This window comes from Dendropsophus ebraccatus, chromosome 10 (genome assembly GCF_027789765.1).
Source record: "Dendropsophus ebraccatus isolate aDenEbr1 chromosome 10, aDenEbr1.pat, whole genome shotgun sequence".
Taxonomy (NCBI): domain Eukaryota; kingdom Metazoa; phylum Chordata; class Amphibia; order Anura; family Hylidae; genus Dendropsophus; species Dendropsophus ebraccatus.
In genome coordinates, this window is record NC_091463.1 from 20,054,163 (window position 1) to 20,073,689 (window position 19,527).

The 19,527-nt window shown below is 44.6% G+C and overlaps 1 protein-coding gene across 5 annotated transcripts in view; it reads left to right on the top strand.

Annotated features, from left to right (window-relative positions):
- The first annotated feature begins 11,353 nt into the window (after positions 1–11,353).
- Positions 11,354–19,527, top strand: part of ATP2B3 (ATPase plasma membrane Ca2+ transporting 3) — a 162,858-nt gene continuing 154,684 nt past the window's right edge. For all 5 annotated transcript variants that reach the window (XM_069943663.1, XM_069943659.1, XM_069943660.1 and 2 more), the window contains exon 1: positions 11,354–11,500. The gene's annotated coding sequence lies outside the window, so the exon portion shown is untranslated. The remainder of the gene's footprint in view (positions 11,501–19,527) is intronic.

The window sequence follows — 19,527 nt, forward strand, 5'->3', positions numbered from 1 at the left end:
TGCCATCTTCAGGGATGACAGAGATATTTATCTATCTATCTATCTATCTATCTATCTATCTATCTCCAAATCAATATAATTATTTTTGGACTTTTACCAAGGAAATCCCTTTAAGGAAAGCATCTGAGTGAATTGCATTGATGGAGAGTGAACTATTATACATTTAGCAAATGCTTTCTTGCTGGTAGGTAAATCAATGTTTGCAGATATATAGGCCATTAGCTTTATGTTTAAAAGCTCCATTACAGAGTCTAGGCCGCTTGGAATCCTTCACAGTCACCTTTATTACCCCAGTGGAATTTCTAAGAGCAGGAAACACACCTATTACTTAACAAAGTTGCTCAGTGCAGAGTCTCTGCCTTAAACCAGCAATTTTGCCCCCTCTCCCCCTTTCTCCATTACAGCTGATGTCGTGTCCGTCCGGCGGTGATCAGGATGCTTCAATGTCAGTCATGGAGCTCAGTCCCTCCAGGGCCATAATGAGTCCAATGAGCAGAGCTCGGCCAGTAACAAAGCCATCTATGAGCGAGCACAGGCCTCCATTTATCAGCTCCAGGGAGGATCCTGAAGTCTCTGTTCATTAAGCTTCTTCCTGGTCTTTCATTTCAAGGTGATTGGCGCCTTTTATACCAATGAGATATGACATGTAGGAATCATGGACTCCGCTCAAGCTATATACAGCGTGACATCCTCTGCTACATACATGATGATGATTACAGAGACTTAGATATAAGGCTAGTCATGGGAATTTAGAATAAAGGCAGGGCCTTAGGGGTGACTATCCCTGCCGACAGGGGGCGCCACCAAGTCCTGTAACAGTATCATTGAGATGTGATAAACACTGCTATTTTATATTGTATGAATGGACCTATTCTGCCCATTATAAAACTTGTGTCTTCATTAGTTTTTCACTCTGCAGGCCTCATCTGTAATAGTCAATTGTCTTTAAGCTAGTAGGTAAAGACTAGCTGTTATGATGTCTCCCATACATGGCAAACACATAGAAGAGGGATCCTGCTCCCCTGTATCTCTATAACATGTCCTCATAAGCAGCAGCATGGGGGACATTATAGAGCAGTCCTGAGCAGGGCTGGTTCTAGCTTTCCTGCTGCCTGAGGCGGAATTTGAAGTTTCACTCTTTCTCCCCCAGCTAAATATATATATATATACATCTATATATTTATATATCATACTGCACACATGTATACGAGCAGTGAATATGCCACACACATTTATACCAGCAGTAAATAGACTGCACACAAAGTTATACCAGCAGTATATATACCGTAGATATACCAGCAGTTACCAGCATGCTTCACTGTTCACCTTCCTTATTAAATACATTAACCGACCCCCCACAGTGCCCTCAGTGGTGGCAGAGAAAGTTGCATCCTAATATGCAATACAGTGGTGCCTTGGATTACGAGCATCATTCATTCCGGGACTTTGCTTGTTATTCAAATTACTCTTAAACTAAAGCAAATTTTCCAATAAGAAGTCATAGAAATGCAGACGATTGGTTCCACGCCCCAAAAATAATGATTTTTTAAAATTCTGAATAATATGTAAAACAAATGAAACAAACATTTAGAAATATGTGATATTATAAGTTACTGTACAGTATAGCAATCAGCATGTGGAGTATAATGTATAGTAACTACATAAACCTGAAAAAACAGCAGCAGTTTGTAGATACAGGATGGGACTGCAGATTCCCCTAATGCAGTAGTGTAGTACAACAGGCTAGAATAGAGAAGCAGGGCTGCTGTCAGAGGTCTGTGTGGTCACATGACAGCAATGGGAAAAGGGTGTGTGTTCAGCATGTGAGGAATCAAGAAGTGAGAATCACAGAGCTGTGCAGGAGGACAGTGACAGAAACTTTTCTATACAGCAGTGTGTATAGCTGAGTGTAAGTGCAGGCACAGTATAGCAGCAGTGTGAATGGCTGAGTATGAGTGCAGGCAAATTATAGCAGCAGTTTGAATGACTGAGTGTGAGTACAGGCACATTATAGCAGGAATGGAGAGGATGGAAAACAAGGGCTGACAGAGACTGCAGGGAGCATGAAGGAATGAGTGTGGAATATGTGGGCACATACATGCAGCACTCTCTGTCTGGGGAGGGAGGCGTTATAGCTCTGAAGAGATTACCTCTACAGTCCTGTCCCCTGATGCAAGCCCCAGCAAGAAGTGGATTTGCTATGATTTGGAAGGTAACGGAGACTTCCTGGGTCAGAGTACAGAGCTGTAGACCACGCTATGCAGACCATACCCCTCCTCCACTCACCCTCCCACCCAGACATTCCAGATATTCCTCATATTTAACTAGTGCCATATTATAAACTGCAGACCCAGGTTTTACCTTGTCTAATATCCTGTATTCCTCCAGCTGAAGACATGCTAGGACTTTTGGAGTGAGTAGCTACAATCAGGAGGTGGGGCTTAGGGAGGCAGGGGCGGGGCTTAGGGAGGGAGGGGCGCAGATTAGGGAGGCAGAGGAGGGGCTCCTGCATATGCTGCCCTGCCACAGTGACAGGATGCAAGTGTATAGTAAGTGACTACAGTATAAAGTGTGTGGGCAATATGGACAGATGTTTTAGTCAGGGGACCCATCAGGGAACAGGTCCCAGGTAGCACCTTAGCCTTCTAAACCTTCTGGTGAGAAGATGCAGCTCCCTCAGGGACCTGGGAATCTGCCGCCTGAGGCGGAATCCTCAAACCACCTCATGGCAAAAGCGGCCCTGGTCCTCAGCAGCGTAAACTGTGAATCCAGCTCTGAGGTGAGACATATCAGCTCAGTGTCGTACTGGGCCACCGGTGGACCGAAGGATCCTCCGGTGGGCCCCTCCCCCACTCCCACTGCGCGTCCAGCAGCTGGGGCCCCCAGACAGCCATAGTGTGATGCTGCCTGTCCTCAGTGGGCCCCAGCGCCGGTCGCTGCGGCAGCTGTCAGGCCTACATGTGGACACCATGGGGGACATTTATTAAGTCCGGCGTTTTTTACGCCGGACTTATAAATGTCCCCGCATCTCCGGCGCTACGGGGATTTATGTAGAGGCGGACTACCTCTACATAAATCCCGTGCGCTCTGGTGCGCACCGCCGAAAACCTACGCCAGCTGAGGACTGGAGTAGGTTTTCGGCGTATCTTTTTGCGGAACGGATGGTGAATCGCGCGGACTCTGAGTCCGCGCCCTCCGTTCCGCCCCCTTCACACCCCCTCCCTGCCCGTTGGAAAGTGCTGATTTGCGAATATTTTATAAAATATTGCGCAAATCGGCAATTTCCGCCGAAAACCTCCGGACCGCACGATGATACATGTCCCCCCATGTCTCGGGTATGTCCAGGGAAGCTCCGCCCCCGTCGCGGGAAGCCCCGCCCCCTGCCAGCACGAATGAACTCACTCATGCAGAGCAGGGAGAGGAGTCGCTGGGGGACTAGAGGAAGCATACAGGTGAGGTAAGTATAACTGTTTTATGTTTTAAACACAGATAAAGGGGCAGGAGAATGATAAAGTAGGTAGTAGTATGGTGATGAGGGGCAAAAGGATAAGAGGGTACTACTATGCTGATGGAAGGGCAGGAGGATGAAGGGGGTAGGAAAATGATGAGGGTTAGTAATATGATGAAGGAGCAGGAGGATGAAGGGGGTAGTAGTATGATGATAAAGGGGGCAGTGTGATGATGGAGGTGCAGAAGGATAAATGGGTAGTGGTATGATGATGAAGGGGTAGTATGATCTTGGAGGTGCAGAAGGATGAAGGAGGTAGTAGTATGATGATGGAGCTGCAGGAGGATAATGGAGGTAGTAGTATGATGATGGAGCTGCAGGAGGATAATGGAGGTAGTAGTATGATGATGGAGCTGCAGGAGGATAATGGAGGTAGTAGTATGATGATGGAGCTGCAGGAGGATAATGGAGGTAGTAGTATGATGATGGAGCTGCAGGAGGATAATGGAGGTAGTAGTATGATGATGGAGCTGCAGGAGGATAATGGAGGTAGTAGTATGATGATGGAGCTGCAGGAGGATAATGGAGGTAGTAGTATGATGATGGAGCTGCAGGAGGATAATGGAGGTAGTAGTATGATGATGGAGCTGCAGGAGGATAATGGAGGTAGTAGTATGATGATGGAGCTGCAGGAGGATAATGGAGGTAGTAGTATGATGATGGAGCTGCAGGAGGATAATGGAGATAGTAGTATGTTGATAGAGGGGCAGGAGGATGAAGGAGGTAGTAGTATGATGAAGGAGGGGCAAGAGAATTTATTGTTCTTTGTGTACTGGATTTGGTCAGTAACAGTGTGATGGTATGTTGATAAGTACAGTATGGTGATTGAGATTATATATATATATATATATATATATATATATATAATCTCAATCACCATACTGTACTTATCAACATACCATCACACTGTTACTGACCAAATCCAGTACACAAAGAACAATAAATTCTCCTGCCCCTCCATTATTTATATATATATATATATATATATATATATATAGCGGATTCGTCGTCTCCTGGGTAGACGGGCACACACAGAACAACTGGAGTTCGTACAACTGACCTCAGCCAGTTTTATTTAGAGAATGTAGTACAGAAATAAAACAACACAAACAAAATCCTACGCCTGTCCAGCACTAACTAAACATCAGGATACCTCTCTAACACAGTGCCAGCCTAATACCGGTCACCACACATAACAGAAACGGTACATACCACTTGACTTAAGGTATTGCTGAGTCCCTTCGTCTATCCCCTACCGACCACTACCCCCCCACTAAAACCCCTTATTCCACACACCCCTTCCCCCCCTTTGACCCATTAATTGAGGACACCTCCTTTAACGTTGGAAAAAATTGGCCATAACAGCCTCTTTATTAAAAGTGCTTCCAATAATTAACAAACATAAAAATAAATAACAATAATAACAATAACATTGCAGTTAACCCATTATGACTAGGGAGGTCTGGCAGAGCACCCTGCAGCAGCACCAGTATTCCTGGCTATCCCCCCAGCCGCACCGCGCCGACTCAGGGGCTGACAAATCTGTCATCTGGCACTGCACCATTTTCCATCCACAAGCCACCAAACAAGCGGGGAGTATCATCCCTCTTATGGGTCCCCATCCAAATTACCACCTTAACGTGCCCTGCAAGACCTCCCTACCGCAGGCTGTCATGACAAAGAAAGCACCCAAAGCCCACACCCGAACACCAAAAGCCTGTAATAGGGCGGGCGGGCGGGCTGAATCGGGTCCGGCAAGAACTGTAGCTCCACCTCTTCCTCCTCTTCTTATAACACCGCGTCCGTTGGCAAGTGACTCACCTAGCAACTCCCGCATTTTCTCCTCAAACCCCTCACCCCCTCCCAACTGGCTCACACTTAACCCCTTAAACTACATTCCCAGCTAACCTAGTCATGCTGGGCCTCCGCTAGGTCTGCGCCTCCCGCTCCGTGCCCTTCCTTGCATGGCTCTCACAGGGTCTTGGCAGATGACCTGTTCCCAGGCTGAGAGCCAAGGTATGTCTGCACTCCTGGCCTTTTATAAGACTTGCACACCTGAGGACTGATTGATTAATCAGACAGCCCAAGACCCGGACTGTCTGGATGGAGTGGGGCCCACCCTCACTTCCCACTCCAGCAACACAGGCCCTGAGAACTGGTTTTGTCCAAACCTGATCTGCAAAAGCCATAGATCTGGCCACTCTACTTTCCTGGTTGCTTTTTTTTATAAAACAGACATGATATATCTTGGACAGATATACACCCCATCTACCACTTCTCAAGACACTCTGTCACAATATATATATATATATATATATATATATATATATATATATATATATATATACACTCACCGGCCACTTTATTAGGTACACCATGCTAGTAACGGGTTGGACCCCCTTTTGCCTTCAGAACTGCCTCAATTCTTCGTGGAATAGATACAACAAGGTGCTGGAAGCTTCCTCAGAGATTTTGGTCTATATTGACATGATGGCATCACACAGTTGCCGCAGATTTGTCGGCTGCACATCCATGATGCGAATCTCCCGTTCCACCACATCCCAAAGATGCTCTATTGGATTGAGATCTGGTGACTGTGGAGGCCATTGGAGTACAGTGAAATCATTGTCATGTTCAAGAAACCAGTCTGAGATGATTCTAGCTTTATGACATGGCGCATTATCCTGCTGAAAGTAGCCATCAGATGTTGGGTCCATTGTGGTCATAAAAGGATGGACATGGTCAGCAACAATACTCAGGTAGGCTGTGGCGTTGCAACGATGCTCAATTGGTACCAAGGGGCCCAAAGAGTGCAAAGAAAATATTCCCCCACACCATGACACCACCACCACCAGCCTGAACCGTTGATGCAAGGCAGGATGGATCCATGCTTTCATGTTGTTGACGCCAAATTCTGACCCTACCATCTGAATGTCGCAGCAGAAATCGAGACTCATCAGACCAGGCAACGTTTTTCCAATCTTCTACTGTCCAATTTCGATGAGCTTGTGCAAATTGTAGCCTCAGTTTCCTGTTCTTAGCTGAAAGGAGTGGCACCCGGTGTGGTCTTCTGCTGCTGTAGCCCATCTGCCTCAAAGTTGGACGTACTGTGCGTTCAGAGATGCTCTTCTGCCTACCTTGGTTGTAACGGTTGGCTATTTGAGTCACTGTTGTCTTTCTATCAGCTCGAACCAGTCTGCCCATTCTCCTCTGACCTCTGGCATCAACAAGGCATTTCCGCCCACAGAACTGCCGCTCACTGGATGTTTTTTCTTTTTCGGACCATTCTCTGTAAACCCTAGAGATGGTTGTGCGTGAAAATCCCAGTAGATCAGCAGTTTCTGAAATACTCAGACCAGCCCTTCTGGCACCAACAACCATGCCACGTTCAAAGGCCCTCAAATCACCTTTCTTCCCCATACTGATGCTCGGTTTGAACTGCAGGAGATTGTCTTGACCATGTCTACATGCCTAAATGCACTGAGTTGCTGCCATGTGATTGGCTGATAAGAAATTAAGTGGTAACGTGCAGTTGGACAGGTGTACCTAATAAAGTGGCCGGTGAGTGTATATATATACATATATATACACACACACACATTAGTGCTGTTCTGGGGTCACTTCCACACACTGAGCCCCCACATAACTATGTTTTCTGATCTCCCACAAAGCTTCCAGTGTACAATGAACCTAAGACTCCCCAACTACAACAGCTGCAGGCACTACAACTCCCAGCATTTACTGATAGTCTGCATTCCTCAGGATATGCTGGGAGTTGTAGTACATATGAGCTGCCACTGTAGAAAGATATAGTGCTGGAACTTCAGGGCTGATGGTTGTAACAGATTACGGCCACCAGAAGCTTCTGCACAACAATCAATTATTAAAGGTTTGTTCTGTCTGAAACTACAACTCCCAACATACCCTTCATTAAAGCTTCATGAGTGTAGGGTATTCTGAGAGTTATAGTTCGACTGAAAACCTGTCACTCACAAGGGAGTTATCACAGATCCAGATGACTCCAGGATAGGGCAGGGTCAGTATGTCGCTTTTTACCAATTCTTTGGTGGGCCCCAAGGATCATTTCCTCTGGTGGGCCCCAGGTACCCCAGTCTGACACTGTATCAATTGTCCTCTGTCTCTCTCCAGGCACTCTCCTTCCTCTCTCCATAGACTTATATAGGTAGCATGTAACCTGATACTTCAGTGAGCTGTCTGGAGACTAGAGTGATCTATCTTTCTAGATCTATAGAAGATATCACAATATAAAGAAGAGTATAACCTTATATATCACCATCCTAGATGTGCATTAGGGTTTCATTAAGAGGGAGGTAAGAACCCCAAAATCTTTTCAAGACTCAAAGTAAGGAGTTGACGGTAGGAGATCAATCCTAATGACTTCGCCGCCCCCCCCCCCCCCCCCAGACACACACACACATTAAGCAGTGTTAGTAAAATAAAGGGGTTCTCTAGAGAAAATATTTTAAAATCAGCTGATAATAGAAAGTTATACAGATCTGTAAAGTGCTTTTATTTAAAAATCCAGTACTTATCCAGTACTTATCACATGCTATATGACCTCTAGGTAGTGGTGTATTCTGACAGGGCGCTCTCTGCTGCCACCTCTGTCCATGTCAGGAACTGTCCAGAGCAGGAGAGGTTTTCTATGGGGATTTGCTGCTGCTCTGGACAGTTCCTGACATGGACAGAGGTGGCAGCAGAGAGCACTGTGTCAGACTGGAAAGAATACAATACTTCCTGCAGGACAAACAGCAGCTCATAAGTACTGGAAGTCTTGAGTTTTCTTTAAGTCATTTACAAATCTTTATTTCTTTCTGACACCAGATGATTAATATTTTGTTTCCTGCGTCTGGATTCAGACCTTTGATCTTGCAGTTCACAAAAAAAAACTTCATGCAATCCCCCTGGAAAACACATCAGCCAAAATAATGTAACAAAGCATTGTTCTTTATGATAATTATTTCATTTTCGCTTTGATCCGGATTTCTTCTGAGATCTCAGCGGCCAAGAAGAAAAAAAAATCAATGCGCTCTATCAGTTTCCATTAACAGCTGTTAGAATATTTTCCTGCATATGGCATGTACATGGCATTCAGGTGGGTGATCACATAATGGGATGTAGCAGTGCCATGTGGTGCCACAGTCATGTGAGGAAGAGTAATAATGTCCAGATCCAAATGTACCAATGATATGTGCCCCATGACTACTAACATTACTTCCCCTGGAGCTTCAGCTTAAAGGGGTTTTCAAGGTGATTGTTGTCCTAATCAATATGATATTGGTGGGGGGGGGGGGGGTCTGACACCCAGCAACCCCATCGATCAGCTGAGAAGTGGGTGGCTGCACAATTACAGCTTCACCGTCCTCTCTATCCCTTCTCTAAACTCATTTCTTTCCTCTTACTACCCCTTTGTTCACTATCTCAGATCAGTGCAGAGAAGATACAGGAAGCTGAACTATCAGTGTTCAGCCGCCTCTTACCGCCAGGACATCCCTAGCACATGGAGGTAAATACTGTAACTACTAGATGCAAGGTATGATGTACAGTAATAACCTTTCTACTGGCCTCTACCAGGGATCCTAAGTTAGCCATTAGACTCCCCTTGTCCACCAGGATTATCCAGGAAAAGTAGGAAAATATTCTGTGTGGCTGAGGGAGGGGGTGCAACAAAAGTAATACACATACTCACCTATGCCAGCCGTGTACTAGTGCTGCCTGCCCTCTACTGGTCTCCACTTCTGTGTCGCCCCAAGACCACATGACTTGCCTTTCAGCAAGTCACTGACAGAGACAACACACCTCTATGGCCTCTGATTGGCATCAATTCTCACCATGCCTCCATGATGGATTTGTAGTTTTGCAACAGCTGGAGGACCACTAGGTTCTCTTCCTTAAGTGTATAGTGGCCTACCAGGGTCAGTGTGTTTGATGTTTAATGCCCAATCTTATTTATTTAGAGTAGATGCAGCTTACCCTCCCTATAGAGGAAGCTAGGCCGAATGTTTATGCGTATGGGATAGATAACTGATCTATCCATCTCTAATACATCTTTTTACAAGTTTTCTCTAATAAGAGCTTGGCCACCAGAATTAGAAAAAGCACAGCAACTTTCTTCTAAAAACAGCACCACCCCTGCCATCTCAGCTCTATTCATGTCAATGGAACTGTGCTGCAATACCACACCCAAACTGAGGACAAGAGGGGTGCTGTTTCTGGAAGAAAGCGGCCATGTTTTTCTAACCCCTTTAATGTGTATAGCCTGCTATAGGTCTCAGTACTACATGTATACCAGGACCCCCATTTACTTTGATCACAGTACTTGGAGTATTACATGTCGGACCTACTTTTCTGGGGCCTGGAGCCTCGGATACATCTGACTCTTGATTAATGGTGACCTGTTACTATGGAAACCAGCTGCTAGTCATTTGTCAAGAATTAATCACCCTCCTCCATTAATAAATCCATACGTATACACCACCCTATATCATACACTGTAACGGAGTGTGAACCCGGCCCATGGAAGCTGCCGGTGTGTGACAGGATTGTGCGGATTCAGCCCTGATAGAAACCCCCCATTACGCTGCCATCTGCTCCACGTAACAGGCGTTTAGGCACATCAATTGTTAGGCAAATGAGTGGCCTGACACCGCATCACACATGTGCCGTAATGAAGGACATCTGAATGTGTCCCGGGCACGCCGCATGTCATCCGGGCCTCTTCTATGAAGTCCCCACTACCGGTGTCAGCCGTAATCCCCGCTATCCTCTTTATGAATGAATCTCCTCTTCACGTATAGTAGGGCTGAATTATTATTTTTTTTTTGAAGGACATAGTCAAGGGCATTGCTGTAGCTTCTGCTCGTCTACATCAGATTTGCCGTTTATAGTCGTCAGGCGAGAAAAAAAAAACGATTTGATTTGATGGATAAGATAAAAAAAAAAGTAAACATTTTTTGGAAAATTTAAATATTTTTTTTCTTTTTACTTTAGAACTAGATCCATGAAAGAACGGGAATCCTTGTCATGTTGAGTGAAGGGGGGGGGGGGAGGCGTCGGAGAGGAGGTGACCCGGGCAAGGTTACGTAGCTTCTGGTAATGACAACACCAATGTCTTACATGACATCGACATGACATCTTTGTGTCTCCTGTAAACTGCCCAGCTGTCATCACCGGGGACTTCTCTGCCTGTATTGCTTCAGGTCCCCAGCGGTAGGAGGGTTAATTTGTCCTTCTAAGTCACCTTCCACTAAGATGTCTCATTTTTCCCGAGAAGGAACCCTCCTTCGCCCCCCTCTGTAGATGATGAACCCCTCCGAGTGGTACGCGGTTGCCCCCTCGTTGTGCTCCTCCGTCCCCTATTATATTGTCTTATTTTATAACGATGGTGTAACGAGGAGGGGGGGGGGAGAATAAAAGGGGGGCTGCCGGGGAGAGGGAAGTAGTCTGGGGGATGCTAATGCTATCAGCGTGAGCTTTGCAGAACACAGAAAAGCTATTGCAGGTAGAATCAGTGATAACACTGAGCCATCACCAATGAAGTGGGCTTGGATTGTACCATGAGCGCAAATAGGGGGGGACTAAAATAAAACAGTCCCTTTTTCCTCGCCGCATATAAACAATAGTTTCTATCCCGGCTTCCCTGCTCGCCGTTAACCCCTTAGGCCCCCCCTTGCGAATGCGAATGGCGTTTATCTAGCTCAACCTCCTGCCTGGCTTTTAATAAGCGTCCTGGAAGCTCCCCCCCATCCCTCTCCCTTTCTGCTCTCCTGGGATGCTGAAGTCTGCAGATGGACTACAGCACAGAGTTCTGGCTCCATCCATGAGGCATGTAGTTCTCCAGTATCAGCTGCTGGGACCAATTTTACATCATTTTCCAGCTTTTTCATTTTCTTCCTTTGATTTAGACAGAAGAATAATAAGAACAGCCTACCCTGGATTCCCGTCTTCCCTCCCTCCTCCTATCATGGCCTGGTAAGACTAGATTCTGTTTTTATTCCTTCTTATGATCAGGCTTTATTGGATACATTGTTGCTTTTGTGTTTCGAATGTATTAGTTGCTGCAGGGGATGGTGGCGGACGCCGTGTCGGGTATAGGAAGGCTATGCTCTCTATTACATAGAGGGGTAAAAGTCATCCCCAGGATTGGAGTGGTCTCCACCTGTCTAGGGGGGGGATTTTTTTTTCCTATTCTGAGATATAACAGAGGTGAAGAAGAGGAGGAGGGGGTGAGGGCTGGTGAGAACGTGAAACACTTCATCTGCAATGGAGAGAACTTGCAGGCATCAAAGAAGAGGAAGATGTTGATGATGATGATGAGACCTTGAGGGGAGGATGGAGGGGGTCAGACAAGTGGGATACAGGCTGGGACTATCCGCTATGCAGAGCCCCCCTCTCCTCCTGACTCTATTAAGGATGGAGAGGAGGTCACACAACACCCATCCCAATGCAGGGACTGGAGGAGGAGGAGGAGGAGGATGATGATGATGATGCCACACTACTGGCTCACTGCAGATGAACACAGTCTGGAGGTGGTTACAATAAAGTGTCGGGCACAGGGAAGGAGGAGGACATCCAGGTCCGCACACCTGCCCCATCATGGACCATACATGATCTATTGCTGCATTGCAATGTCGTGCTTTTTTTTTTTTTTTTTTTTTCCTTTTTATTCAACTGCAGGGTAGGGGGAGGGATCCTGCTCCAAGACTGGAAGCAGCCTGTCCCTAATCCTGATTGGACGGATTGCACGGAGTGACAGAGGGGTATCTCAGATGGTGGGAGGGGAGGGATGGAGGGGGGCAGATGTCTTATTGCACTCATCCAGGCCTGCTGATCATGTCCTGAACCTGATGTCTGATCATGGTCAGCCCCCTAGACCACCTGATATATAGGGGTCTGTCATGTGAAGCCGCCTTGTCTCCTCTTTGTAGATTTACCCCAGAATGACCTTCCTCAGTAGTAGTAAATAACAGGAAGGGGCACAGGTGGCGATGGCCTGAACTCTCTGCATTGCTGGCTTATGACATCTGCGCCATCTGTGCCATTTGTACCATCCGCCATGCACCACTTTTTCACCTTTTCTGTGCCTTCCTCATGTGAGGGGGTGTGACATGGCAGCGTGAACATGGCGAACAGGCTGTGTCTTACTGATGGAGCTGAAGCTGCCGACATGCCTTCTTATAACACTACCTGTGTGCCAACATGGCATCTGATTGGTACATGTACCCAGTGTATGATAATGGCAGTAGCCAAGCAAGCCCACTGGTCATACATCTCTATCTATCTATCTATCTATCTATCTATCTGGATATATGTATATGTATAGAGGTAGATGGATAGTATATCTATGTCAACCATCATGTTCCATTTATAGGATGGGCCCTCCTATGGGGCCCCTATATAGTTACAGCCCCCTCCATCTGATGTATAGTGATGTTGATATCTGATGAGACTGGATGGATACATGATGTGAATATGAGCTGAATGATGCCAATCCTTCTATGGTTATACATGTGCCCCTTCCGCTGATGTGTGGGCATCCGTGCATGCTGAGTTCTGAAGGTGTATTAGGAAAATCTAATGGAGCCGCAGCCTAGCTGATGTCAATCTAATTGTCTCTTATAAATAAAGCTATAAAGATTCTATACATAGGGGAGGGGGCTATATGAAGAATATGGTGGGGGTCTTGTAGAAGGAAAATGGCCAGGAATCTATCAACTCTGTTTCTGTAGTATACTTCTTATATCTGTTCCTGGGAAAGCTGGGTGATAACCATTAATCTCAGTATACTTCTTGTCTCTGTTCCTGGGAAAGCTGGGTGATAACCATTAATCTCAGTATACTTTTTGTATCTGTTCCTGGGAAAGCTGGGTGATAACCAACAACCTGAGTCAACCTCTTATATCTGTTCCTGGGAAAGCTGGGTGACAACCAGTAATCTCAGTATACCTCTTATATATGTTCCTGAAAAAGCTGGGTGATAACCAGCAATCTCAGTATACCTCGTATATTTTCCTAGGAAAGCTGGGTGATAACCAGCAATCTCAGTATACCTCTTATATATGTTCCTGGGAAAGCTGGGTAATAACCAGCATCTCAGTATACCTCTTATATCTGTTCCTGGGAAAGCTGGATGATAACTAGCAATCTCAGTATACCTTGTATATTTTCCTAGGAAAGCTGGTTGATAACCAGCAATCTCAGTATAACGCTGATATCTGTTCCTGGGAAAGCTGGGTAATAACCAGCATCTCAGTATACCTCTTATATCTGTTCCTGGGAAAGCTGGGTGATAACCAGCAATCTCAGTATAATGTTTATATCTGTTCCTGGAAAAGCTGGGTGATAACCAGCTATCTCAGTATACCTCTTATATATGTTCCTGGGAAAGCTGGGTGATAACCAGCTATCTCAGTATACCTCTTATATATGTTCCTGGGAAAGCTGGGTGATAACCAGCAATTTCAGTATAATGCTTATATCTGTTCCTGGAAAAGCTGGGTGATAACCAGTTATCTCAGTATACCTCTTATATATGTTCCTGGGAAAGCTGGGTGATAACCAGCAATCTCAGTATAATGCTTATATTTGTTCCTGGAAAAGCTGGGTGATAACCAGCAATCTCAGTATACCTCTTATATCTGTTTCTTTGTTATATCTTTTCCTAGGAAAGCTGGGTGATAGCTGATATAGCCACAATTACATGTTCTATCTAGTGTTCCTGGACTAGGAATTGCCAAAACACTGACAAATCCATACAACACAGTGGTGGTCCTGTAGGCTATCACCCAACTTTCCTAGGAACAGATAATCATGTATAATATATATTAATTATCACTCATGATATAGAAGTGAAGTCTTTATTGTTTATAGCTTGTATCATGTTTTCTTGGTTGAATGGTTGATTCATATAGATAGATAGATACATACATATATATTCATATTGGTTATCACCCAGCTTTTCTAGAATTGTAAGGACATGATGTAACATGAGACTTAATAATCGTAGATTTATTTTATAGTTATGGATGTCTTGTATTTGTCTCAGGGAAAGCTGGGTGACAGCCAATATCCCCACCATTATTGGGGTCATCCAGCTCTGAATACCTAATACACATAGGGGCATTAGGATTGCTGTAATACAAGTGGTGGCCATATTGGTTATCACCCAGCTTTCCTGGGAACTAATATAACGTAGACATCCAGGTTATAACAACCTGATGTGAGAGTAATCTCACAATTGTATTTATATGCATCAGTGATTATAATGGTGAAATTGTTTATGTTTTCCTTGTTGTTCCTGGGAAAGCTGGGTGATAGACACCAGTATAAGACCCACATGGGATGCTTCACTGCTTTTCCACACTCATAAGTTGATAAGATTTTCCAATAGCCCACAGGGTCCTAGGTTAGTTGGGTTATAAGGCCAGTGTAAATGCAAAGGGGCCATATTGGTTATCACCCAGCTTTCCTAGTAACAGATAAATCACATATTCAGATTTTAAGAAATCAATGGTAAAATTATTTGTGGGTTTTATTGCTGGATCTATTCCTGGGAAAGCTGAGTGACAGCTGATACAGCTGAGTGGGTCCCTCTCTGTATGTCGACCACCTAGGAAAGTTGTGTTACAACCCTGTTGGGATAGCAGAGGTGTCTATGTTAGTTATTACCCAACTTTCCTAGGAACAGATACAAAGCGGACATATTGACTTGAGAGTGAACTCAAAGCATCATCGTTATGATAGAACTACAGTTCCCAGCATGGTCAGATAACCTGCTGGTGCCCGGCCATTAAAAATCAATCATCTTCAGTGATTAGAAGACCTTTAATTTTCTGTGAGCCTGTGGCTATGGAGTTACTAGAGCCGACATCCTCTGGGAGGCTCGATTTACTGGCCCCCCGGAGGGTGGGGGTGGGGGGGGGGGGGATTAATGCACTGGTGCCGCTTCTATTTAGCGCTGTAAAAATACCCTCCCTTCTATTATTCAGCATCTGGACCATCACTTGTATTCCGCTCATTAATAATGGATAGTTCAGCTACAGAAAGGACATTGCTCATCCTATCTATCTATCTCCTATCTATCTATCTATCTATCTATCTATCTATCTATCTATCTATCTATCTCCTATCTATCTATCTATCTATCTATCTATCTATCTATCTATCTCCTATCTATATATCTATCTATCTATCTCCTATCTATTTATCTCCTATCTCCTATCTATCTATCTATCTATCTATCTATCTCCTATCTATCTATCTCCTATCTATCTATCTATCTATCTATCTATCTATCTATCTATCTATCTATCTATCTCCTATCTATCTATCTCCTATCTGTCTATCTATCTATCTATCTATCTATCTATCTATCTCCTATCTATCTATCTATCTATCTCCTATCTATCTCCTATCTATCTCCTATCTATCTATCTATCTATCTATCTATCTATCTATCTATCTATTATCTATCTCCTATCTATCTATCTATCTATCTATCTATCTATCTATCTATCTATCTATCTATCTCCTATCTATCTATCTATCTATCTATCTATCTATCTATCTATCTATTATCTATCTCCTATCTATCTATCTATCTATCTATCTATTATCTATCTATCGCCTATCTAGTATCTATCTATCTATCATCTATCTATCTATTATCTGTCTATCTCCTATCTATCTATCTATCTATCTATCTATCTATCTATCTATCTATCTATTATCTATCTATCTATCTATCTATCTATCTATCTATCTATCTATTATTTATCTATCTATCTATCTATCTATCTATCTATCATCTATCTACTATCTATCTATCTATCTATCTATCTATCTATCTATCTATCTATTATTTATCTATCTATCTATCTATCTATCTATCTATCTATCTATCTATCATCTATCTACTATCTATCTATCTATCTATCTATCTGATATCTATCTGTCTAATACATATATATCCTATCTATTATCTATCCATCTCTTCTCCTCTCTCTCTCTCTGAAAAAAAGTTCCTACACCAGCACAGGAGGGGATTCTTTACAGTAAGAGCAGTGAGACTATGGAGCTCCTTTTCAGAAGACCTTGTCATGTTGGACCTACTGAAACACCTGAGTGATAAGGGTCCTGGATGCATTTCTGGAGTGTAATAATAATACAGGTTATAGATTGTGGAGAAGGGGTGTACACAGAGGCAGAATGCCTATAGATCTGTAATACATAGATACTCTGTGACTAAATCCATGTAGATGACACTCCTGTATTCCTCATCAGACTGCTGCAGTACATGGAGCTGGTCCAGGCCTATCACAGTAGATGACGTCTGCCATGACTTACGCCCTGATGAACGCCTCGCCTGCTGTAGGTTTGGTAATGCTCAGTCTATGTGTAGCCGTGCAGTGACCTGTAGTTAACAGGAAGTGGCCGGTGAGATATTACCTCTAGGCCGGCACTGACTAACAACCTGCCGTCGGCCAAGTCTAGCCCTGATTTTTTTCTTTTTATCGACCTATGACTTTTAACTTCATTTGATTTAACCACAATTGATTACTACTGTCTGAATGGCACAATCCTATCTGTTGTCATTCAGGACTTCCCTTCTTGCTACACATGAAGAATGGGCTGTATATATTCTGTAATGTTCCTTTAATCCGGCATCTGGATTATCAGATTTCGACTTTCTGGATTGGCATAAGATTCCTTTCTGCTTCTGGTTTTGGCATATTCCATTAATACTTTTTAATCCTGTTCTGGGTACAAATGGCAGATTACTGGATGTCGGGTTATTATCATCTATCTATCTATGTGTGTATAGATGCCCATCTATATTCAAAATAATACCGCCACATACTATGCCCCTTAAAATAATGATACGTCACATTGTGCCCTCTGTATATAATGAAGTTACGCAGGTTCCTTCTGAATGCAAAGGTACCCTCTTAAAATGATAGTTGCCCTGACAATCTCCTTTTATTGCCCCTTACCATGCATCCCCGCTCCTAAGCCCAGGTTAAGCCAGTTGTTGGACCACTAGGGGCTGAATCAGTCTGAAAAAGCTGTAGGAGCTGCTTAAAAAAGACCAAATTGGATATCATACAGCCAAAAGAATGGGGCTGCAATACCAGACGCAGCCTGAGGTCTAGAGGGGCACTGTTTATTGGATGAAAAAGTAAAATACATCATTTGTATCAGATATTTGGGGGAGGAGTCATAGGAAAATAAATACTCACCGCACTTGTTTCCTTTCAGTATACACAGCAATAGTTATGCATTAATAAGTTAGGATTATGTATTAGGGACGTGACTACTGATGGAGACACAAAAGATATTATATCTATATAGATCAGGAATTGTGATGTCTACTCTTAAAAGACGAAATAAGGGTCATTTAACTAAAAACGGGCACCTGTCAGTTTGGAAATGCAGCCCGAGCTGCAGGCAGCATGTTATAGAGAAGGAGCATCTGAGCAGAATGATATATCGTGATATGGGAAAAGTTCCAGGATAAGTTGTTATTTATTCATGTTAACTTCTGATTATTCTGGACTAAGTAGTCATGTGGGCGGTCCTACTCAGTGATTGACGGCTCTGTGTGTAAAACTACATATGGAGAGCTGTCAGTTTCTGGGTAAGACTGCCCACCTGACTTCTCCCCAGTGTTGCCCATAGCCAGGGACGGTCTTGGCATTTCTGCGCACAAGGGGTATATACTACTGGGGGCAACACACAGCGGTCTATTGTTTTGGAATGCGTGTCGAGGAGGGGCCCCAGACATAACTTCGCTTGGGGCCCCTCCTCGACACGCATTCCAAAACAATAGACCGCTGTGTGTTGCCCCCAGTAGTATATACCCCTTGTGCTCTACCGCCAGTAATATATACTCCTTGTGTGCTGCCCCCAATAGTATATACCCCTTGTGTCGTGCCCCCAGTAGTATAAACCCCTTGTTTGCTTCCCCCAGTAGTATATAGACCCCTGTGTGTTCCCCCAGTTATATATAGCCTCCCCGTGTGCTCCCCCAGAAGTATATAGACCCCCTTTGTGCTGCCCCCAGTTGTATATACCCCCTGTGTGCTCCCTCAGGGGTATTTAGCCCCCTGTGTGCTCCCCCACTTGGATATAGCCCCCGTGTGCTCCCCCACTTGGATATAGACCTTTTGTGTGCTCCCCCACTTGGATATAGACCCCTGTGTTCTCCTCCAGTAGTATATAAACCCCCTGTGTGGTTCCCCCAGTAGTATATAGACCCCCTGTGTGCCCCACCAGTATTATATAGACCCCTTGTGTGCTGCCCCAGTAGTATACAGACCCCTGTGTGCTCCCCCAGTTATATATAGACCACCTGTGTGCCTCACAAGTAGTATATAGACCCCCTGTATGTTCCCCCAGTAGTATATAGACCCCCTGTGTGCCCCACCAGTAGTATATAGACCCCTGTGTGCTCCCCCAGTAGTATATAGCCCCCCTGTGTGCTCCCCCACTTGGATATAGACCCCTGTGTTCTCCTCCAGTAGTATATAAACCCCCTGTGTGGTTCCATGAGTAGTATATAGACCCCCTATGTGCCCCACCAGTATTATATAGACCTCTTGTGTGCTGCCCCAGTAGTATACAGACCCCTGTGTGCTCCCCCAGTTATATATAGACCACCTGTGTGCCTCACAAGTAGTATATAGACCCCCTGTATGTTCCCCCAGTAGTATATAGACCCCCTGTGTGCCCCACCAGTAGTATATAGACCCCTGTGTGCTCCCCCAGTAGTATATAGCCCCCCTGTGTGCTCCCCCACTTGAATATAGACCTCCCGTGTGCTCTCCAAGTTGTATATAGACCCCATTCTGCTGCCCCAAGTAGTATATAGACCCCCTGTGTGCTGACCCCAGTAGTATATAGACCCCTCTGTGAAGCCTCAGTAGTCTATAGCCCCCCTGTGTGTTCCCCCTGTTATATAGCCTCCCTGTGTGCTCCCCCCATTTATATAGACCCCCGAT